Source organism: Nerophis lumbriciformis, linkage group LG03 (genome assembly GCF_033978685.3).
Source record: "Nerophis lumbriciformis linkage group LG03, RoL_Nlum_v2.1, whole genome shotgun sequence".
Taxonomy (NCBI): domain Eukaryota; kingdom Metazoa; phylum Chordata; class Actinopteri; order Syngnathiformes; family Syngnathidae; genus Nerophis; species Nerophis lumbriciformis.
This window is the reverse complement of record NC_084550.2, coordinates 11851501-11857500: the sequence shown is the minus strand read 5'-3', so window position 1 is coordinate 11857500 and position 6000 is coordinate 11851501. Positions and strand designations below refer to the sequence as shown.

General features: G+C 39.8%; 1 protein-coding gene across 2 annotated transcripts in view; it reads left to right on the top strand.

Moving 5' to 3' along the window:
* egflam (EGF-like, fibronectin type III and laminin G domains) overlaps nt 1–6000 on the top strand; it is a 192036-nt gene that overhangs the window by 111505 nt on the left and 74531 nt on the right. The gene's annotated exons all lie outside the window — the stretch shown is intronic.

Genomic DNA, 6000 nt, shown 5'->3' with positions numbered 1-6000 from the left:
CACGCTAGAGATGCGCGGTTTGCGGACACAACCGCGGAGTCCGCGGATAAACCGCGGGTCGGGTGGGTAAAAATTGATTTTAAATAGATACGGGCGGGTTGCGGTTGAACCAATTCGGAAATATATATACATAGTTAAATGTTAAATGAAGCGCATCTCCGATTGGCTACAATGTAAGGATATTTAGCCTGCTTTGTTTGTCGCGACCGTCTATTTTCATTATAATTAAAGTTTGATGATAAAGTGCAGTCTGATGGGTTAGATTTCCCCCCTTCAGCTATTTGCCTTGGCCAATAAGTTGCAGGTAATTTGTTATTATTATTTATTTAATTTATTTTTGTTTAAATAGAGATTACATCTTTATTTTCCTGCCTGTCGTTGACAATGGAGATTGTCTGATATTTTGTCATGGCTGCAGATCAATCAATAAAGGTTCATCTTTGTCGCGAAATTGTTCACTGCTTCACTGTGCACCCCGCCCTCGTCCCTATTTGAGCATTATAACGTTAACAAGTTAATATTCATTGAAATAAATTCAGAACATTTTTTTTACCTAACGAAAATATAGGTCTAGTCTTTCTAAAACATTTTTTTAACTTCTTAAAAGCCTCGTTCGGCTTGCTGCAACAGCGCACACAAAGTGTGAGGAACGCACTCCTGATCTGAGGGCATTGGCAACAATAGTCAACACTTTCTTAATGGAAATGACAATAATATTATAATAATGATAAATAATATTATCACGCATTAATATCTCTTAGCCACGAATGCGTGGCCAAGAGGTGCGTGGCATGCATTGAATGTCTCTGCTACATTGGATCAGTCTCCTTTCTTTAACAGGCAAAAGCTTTATAACCTCACTAATGCCTTGCATCGTCTATATTAGATATATAACAACGGGCGGGTGTGGTTTTGGTAACATGTTGGTTCGGGTGGATGGCGCATGGTTGACGACTTTTGTGATGCGGTTGCGGATGAAATAATTGCCTATCCGCGCATCTCTAATACACGCACTACATCACCATGAGAACAAATGTTCACATGACAAGCCCAGCCTGGGTTGATACGCCTTTTCAAAATGATAAGTGATATCTTTTTCATGGATTTCAGTGACATTCACTCGTATTAGTAAAAGTCCATGTTCCACCTTTTTTTGCATGACGGGCGGAGGGTGGAACAAGAGAGACGTGCGTAACCTTGCGTTAAAAAAAAACACTTAAGCGCAAACGACAGGTTAAGGCTTGATGTCACCTTTGACCTTCTTCAGAAAAAAAACCCTTAAATACTCCAGAAGTGATTCTGAAAGAGAGTCTCACCTCCTCCAAACGATCTTTTCATTCGCTCTTATATTCCCTTGTGTGACGTTGCTGTAAAGCAGACGAAAACAAGCGGCAGAAGAATGCATAGCAGGGAAAATGCAGACCTTTTTTTTTTTTTTTTGTATTTTCACTGAAGTCTTTGTCCTACGCTGAGTTCCTGCGCTGACATTTACCTTTTAGAGATATCAAGCTTGCACCAAAACACTCTGCTCTCATTAAAATGGCATCCTGTTGCTTTTAGGGCCCTGCCAGCCCACCATTGATCTCCTGACTAGCATTCAGGCTGCACATGAGTCGCTGGCTGCTACCTGCACACACACGCACACACACACACACACACACACACACACACACACACACACACACACACACACACACACACACACACACACACACATACACCCACACACACACGCGCGCGCATCCCTGGATAGAGCAAGCAAGTTGTGTGCAATTAAAAAGGTCTCATAGTGATCAAGCTATAAAGTGAAACGTTACTTTCTTGTTTATAGTGTTTTGGTGAGGGCGGTGAACACGACTTGGTCTCAACAACACTAATCGAAAGAAAACATTAGTTTGCACTCCTGCGCTGTTGGCCGCACTTAACAAAAACATCTTTGGAAATGGCACAACGCTAAGTTTTTAATAAGTCTCCTGCAGTCACCCGGTGCTACAAAAGCAAATAACCGGAGGGGTCTCTAATTTCGTTTTCATTGGTTTTATTTCCAAGGCAAAAATGATATAAAAGATATTAGGCAAAGTAGCAGTTGTAAAAAAAAAAAAAAGAAGAGTCTCAAGGGGGGGTTAAACAAAAGAAAAAGAGGACTGTGTACAAAAAGCTTATATGCACGTATACACTGCAAAAACTGAAATGTAAGTAAGATTAAATATCTCAAATAAGGGTGATATTTGCTTATTTTCTGTCTGATAAGCATACTTGCCAACCCTCCCGAATTTTCCGGGAGACTCCCGAAATTCAGCGCCTTTCCCGAAAACCTCCCGAAACAAATATTCTCCCAAAAATCTCCCGATTTTCAGCCGTAGGGGGCGTGTCCTCCAGCTCCATGCGGACCTGAGTGAGGACAGCCTTTTTTCACGACGGGAGGACAACAGGGTGACAAGAACTAAATCATCCAGACTAGAGATAAATTGTATTATTATGTTTATCTTACCTACAAATAAATATATTTATTAATTAAAAAAACAAAAACTAAATACATTTTTACTATATTTTGCTAATATCATCAAAATTAATTGTATTTTTATTTGTATTTTTTCTGACTCCTTATTACATCCAGCCATTGAATTATGCATTAAAATAAACGTTTGAAATAATTAATTTTAAATGATCATAGTAATTCATTTAAAATGACCATATTTAATTATTAAAATAATTGCTTGTTTATCAACAACTTTAGCATTTTATTCATTACATTTTGAAGCTCTCAGAAGCCAAGTTATGTTATATTCCTTAAGATTTATTTATGCAAGTTTGAAGTATCAATGATCTAAACACAGTTTTGTTTGCATATTTTCAGGATATATATATATATATATATATATATACATATATATATATATACATACATATATATGGAATGCTTGACTTGGTGAATTCTAGCTGTCAATATTATTCTCCCCTCTTAACCATGCCCCAAACCACGCCCCCCACCCCCGCCTCCCGAAATCGGAGGTCTCAAGGTTGGCAAGTATGCTGATAAGATAATTCTTCTCACTAAGCAGATTTTATGTTGGAGTGTTTTACTTGTTTTAAAGGCCTACTGAAATGCGATTTTCTTATTTAAACGGGGATAGCAGGTCCATTCTATGTGTCATACTTGATCATTTCGCGATATTGCCATATTTTTGCTGAAAGGATTTAGTAGAGAACATCGACGATAAAGTTCGCAACTTTTGGTCGCTGATAAAAAAAAGCCTTGCCTGTACCGGAAGTAGCAGACGAGTAGCGTGACGTCACAGGTTGTGGAGCTCCTCACATCTGCACATTGTTTACAATCATGGCCACCAGCAGCGAGAGCGATTCGGACCGAGAAAGCGACGATTTCCCAATTAATTTGAGCGAGGATGAAAGATTTGTGCATGAGGAAAGTGAGAGTGAAGGACTAGGATTCAGATAGGGAAGATGCTGTGAGAGGCGGGTGGGACCTGATATTCAGCTGGGAATGACTAAAACAGTAAATAAACACAAGACATATATATACTCCATTAGCCACAACACAACCAGGCTTATATTTAATATGCCACAAATTAATCCCGCATAACAAACACCTCCCCCCTTCCGTCCATATAACCCGCCAATACAACTCAAACCCCTGCACAACACACTCAATCCCACAGCCCAAAGTACCGTTATCGGACCGAGAAAGCGACGATTTCCCAATTAATTTGAGCGAGGATGAAAGATTTGTGCATGAGGAAAGTGAGAGTGAAGGACTAGGATTCAGATAGGGAAGATGCTGTGAGAGGCGGGTGGGACCTGATATTCAGCTGGGAATGACTAAAACAGTAAATAAACACAAGACATATATATACTCCATTAGCCACAACACAACCAGGCTTATATTTAATATGCCACAAATTAATCCCGCATAACAAACACCTCCCCCCTTCCGTCCATATAACCCGCCAATACAACTCAAACCCCTGCACAACACACTCAATCCCACAGCCCAAAGTACCGTTCACCTCCCCAAAGTTCATACAGCACATATATTTACCCAAAGTCCCCAAAGTTACGTACGTGACATGCACATAGCGGCACGCACGTACGGGCATGCGATCAAATGTTTGGAAGCCGCAGCTGCATGCGTACTCACGGTACCGCGTCTGCGTATCCAACTCAAAGTCCTCCTGGTAAGAGTCTCTGTTGTCCCAGTTCTCCACAGGCCAATGGTAAAGCTTGACTGTCATCTTCCGGTAATGTAAACAATGAAACACCGGCCGTGTTTGTGTTGTTGCTGCAGTCGTCCGCAATACACCGCTTCCCACCTACAGCTTTCTTCTTTGCTGTCTTCATTGTTCATTGAACAAATTGCAAAAGATTCACCAACACAGATGTCCAGAATACTGTGGAATATTGCGATGAAAACAGACGACTTAATAGCTGGCCACCATGCTGTCCCAAAATGTCCTCTACAATCCGTGACGTCACGCGTTGACGTCATCATACCGAGACGTTTTCAGCAGGATATTTCGCGCAAAATTTAAAATTGCACTTTAGTAAGCTAACCCGGCCGTATTGGCATGTGTTGCAATGTTAAGATTTCATCATTGATATATAAACTATCAGACTGCGTGGTCGGTAGTAGTGGGTTTCAGTAGGCTTTTAAGGGTTTTGGTCCTAAATGATCTCAGTAAGATATTACAGCTTGTTGCTGAGATTTGATGACCTATATTGAGTAAAACATGCTTGAAACTAGAATATCAACTGTTGCAAAGCTGTGTCATCAACACTCACAAGTATAAAACTACTTTTTTAAAGTAATAATTTCTTATTTCAAGCATGAAAAAGAAATCATGATGCCGAGCACATATCATTATGTCAAGATAATGGCACTAGCATTTACTTAATTTAAGAATATTTTTCAACATATTGAGCAAAAAGGTCAAAAAACATTTCTACCCAGAAAAGTGCACTTGTTATTAGTGAGAATATACTTATTTTAAAGGTATTTTTGGGTTCATTGAGGTTAGCTAATTTTACTTGTTTTGGAAAGTCTTGACAAGCCGAATTTTCTTTTGTTCTATTGGCAGATAATTTTGCTTAGTTCAAATAAAATAGGCCTAATTTTTGTATTTTTGTTGTTGTTTTTGAACACTGACTTTTTGCAGTGTATACACTGCAAAAACTGAAATCTAAGTAAGATTAAATATCTCAAATAAGGGTGATATTTGCTTATTTTCTGTCTGATAAGATAGTTCTTCTCACTTCTGGTTGGAGCACCTGTCCCCCCCAAATCTCTGTGCACGTGCCTGGCATAAATCATCTATAATAATACATATAAAACCACTGTTCAGCATGCAAATGATCTCTTCAACTTGATTGTGGCCATCGTCTATACGTCAAAGTGCTTGTCGGTGACGTGACAAGGACACTTGTGTGCCTGTTAAAGCCAGGATAGTCGGCCATCGCAGATGCTGATGATCTTCAGCCCACATTCGCCGTCTCTTTGTCCTTGTGTGTGGGCTCTTCTGACGCTCTATAAAGAGAGAAACATGATATGGAATGCACAATTTTGGGTGGTGTATATTGTAGCGTCTCGGAAGAGTTAGTGCTGCAAAGGGTTCTGGGTATTTGTTCTGTTACACAACAGAACACAACATAAACACTTATGTTGTGTTACGGTGCGGATGTTCTCCCGAAATGTGTTTGTCATTCTTGTTTGGTGTGGGTTCACAGTGTGGCGCATATTTGTAACAGTGTTAAAGTTGTTTAAACGGCCACCCTCAGTGTGACCTGTATGCCTGTTGACCAAGTATGCCTTGCATTCACGTGTGTGTGTGACAAGCAGTAGATATTATGTGATTGGGCCGGCACGTAAAAGAAGTGCCTTTAAAGTTTTTGGCGCTCTGTACTTCTCCCTACGTCCGTGTTGTGAAGAATGCATATATATATATGTTTAAGAGTTATTTCTTTTTATTCATAGTCATGTGTGAATCA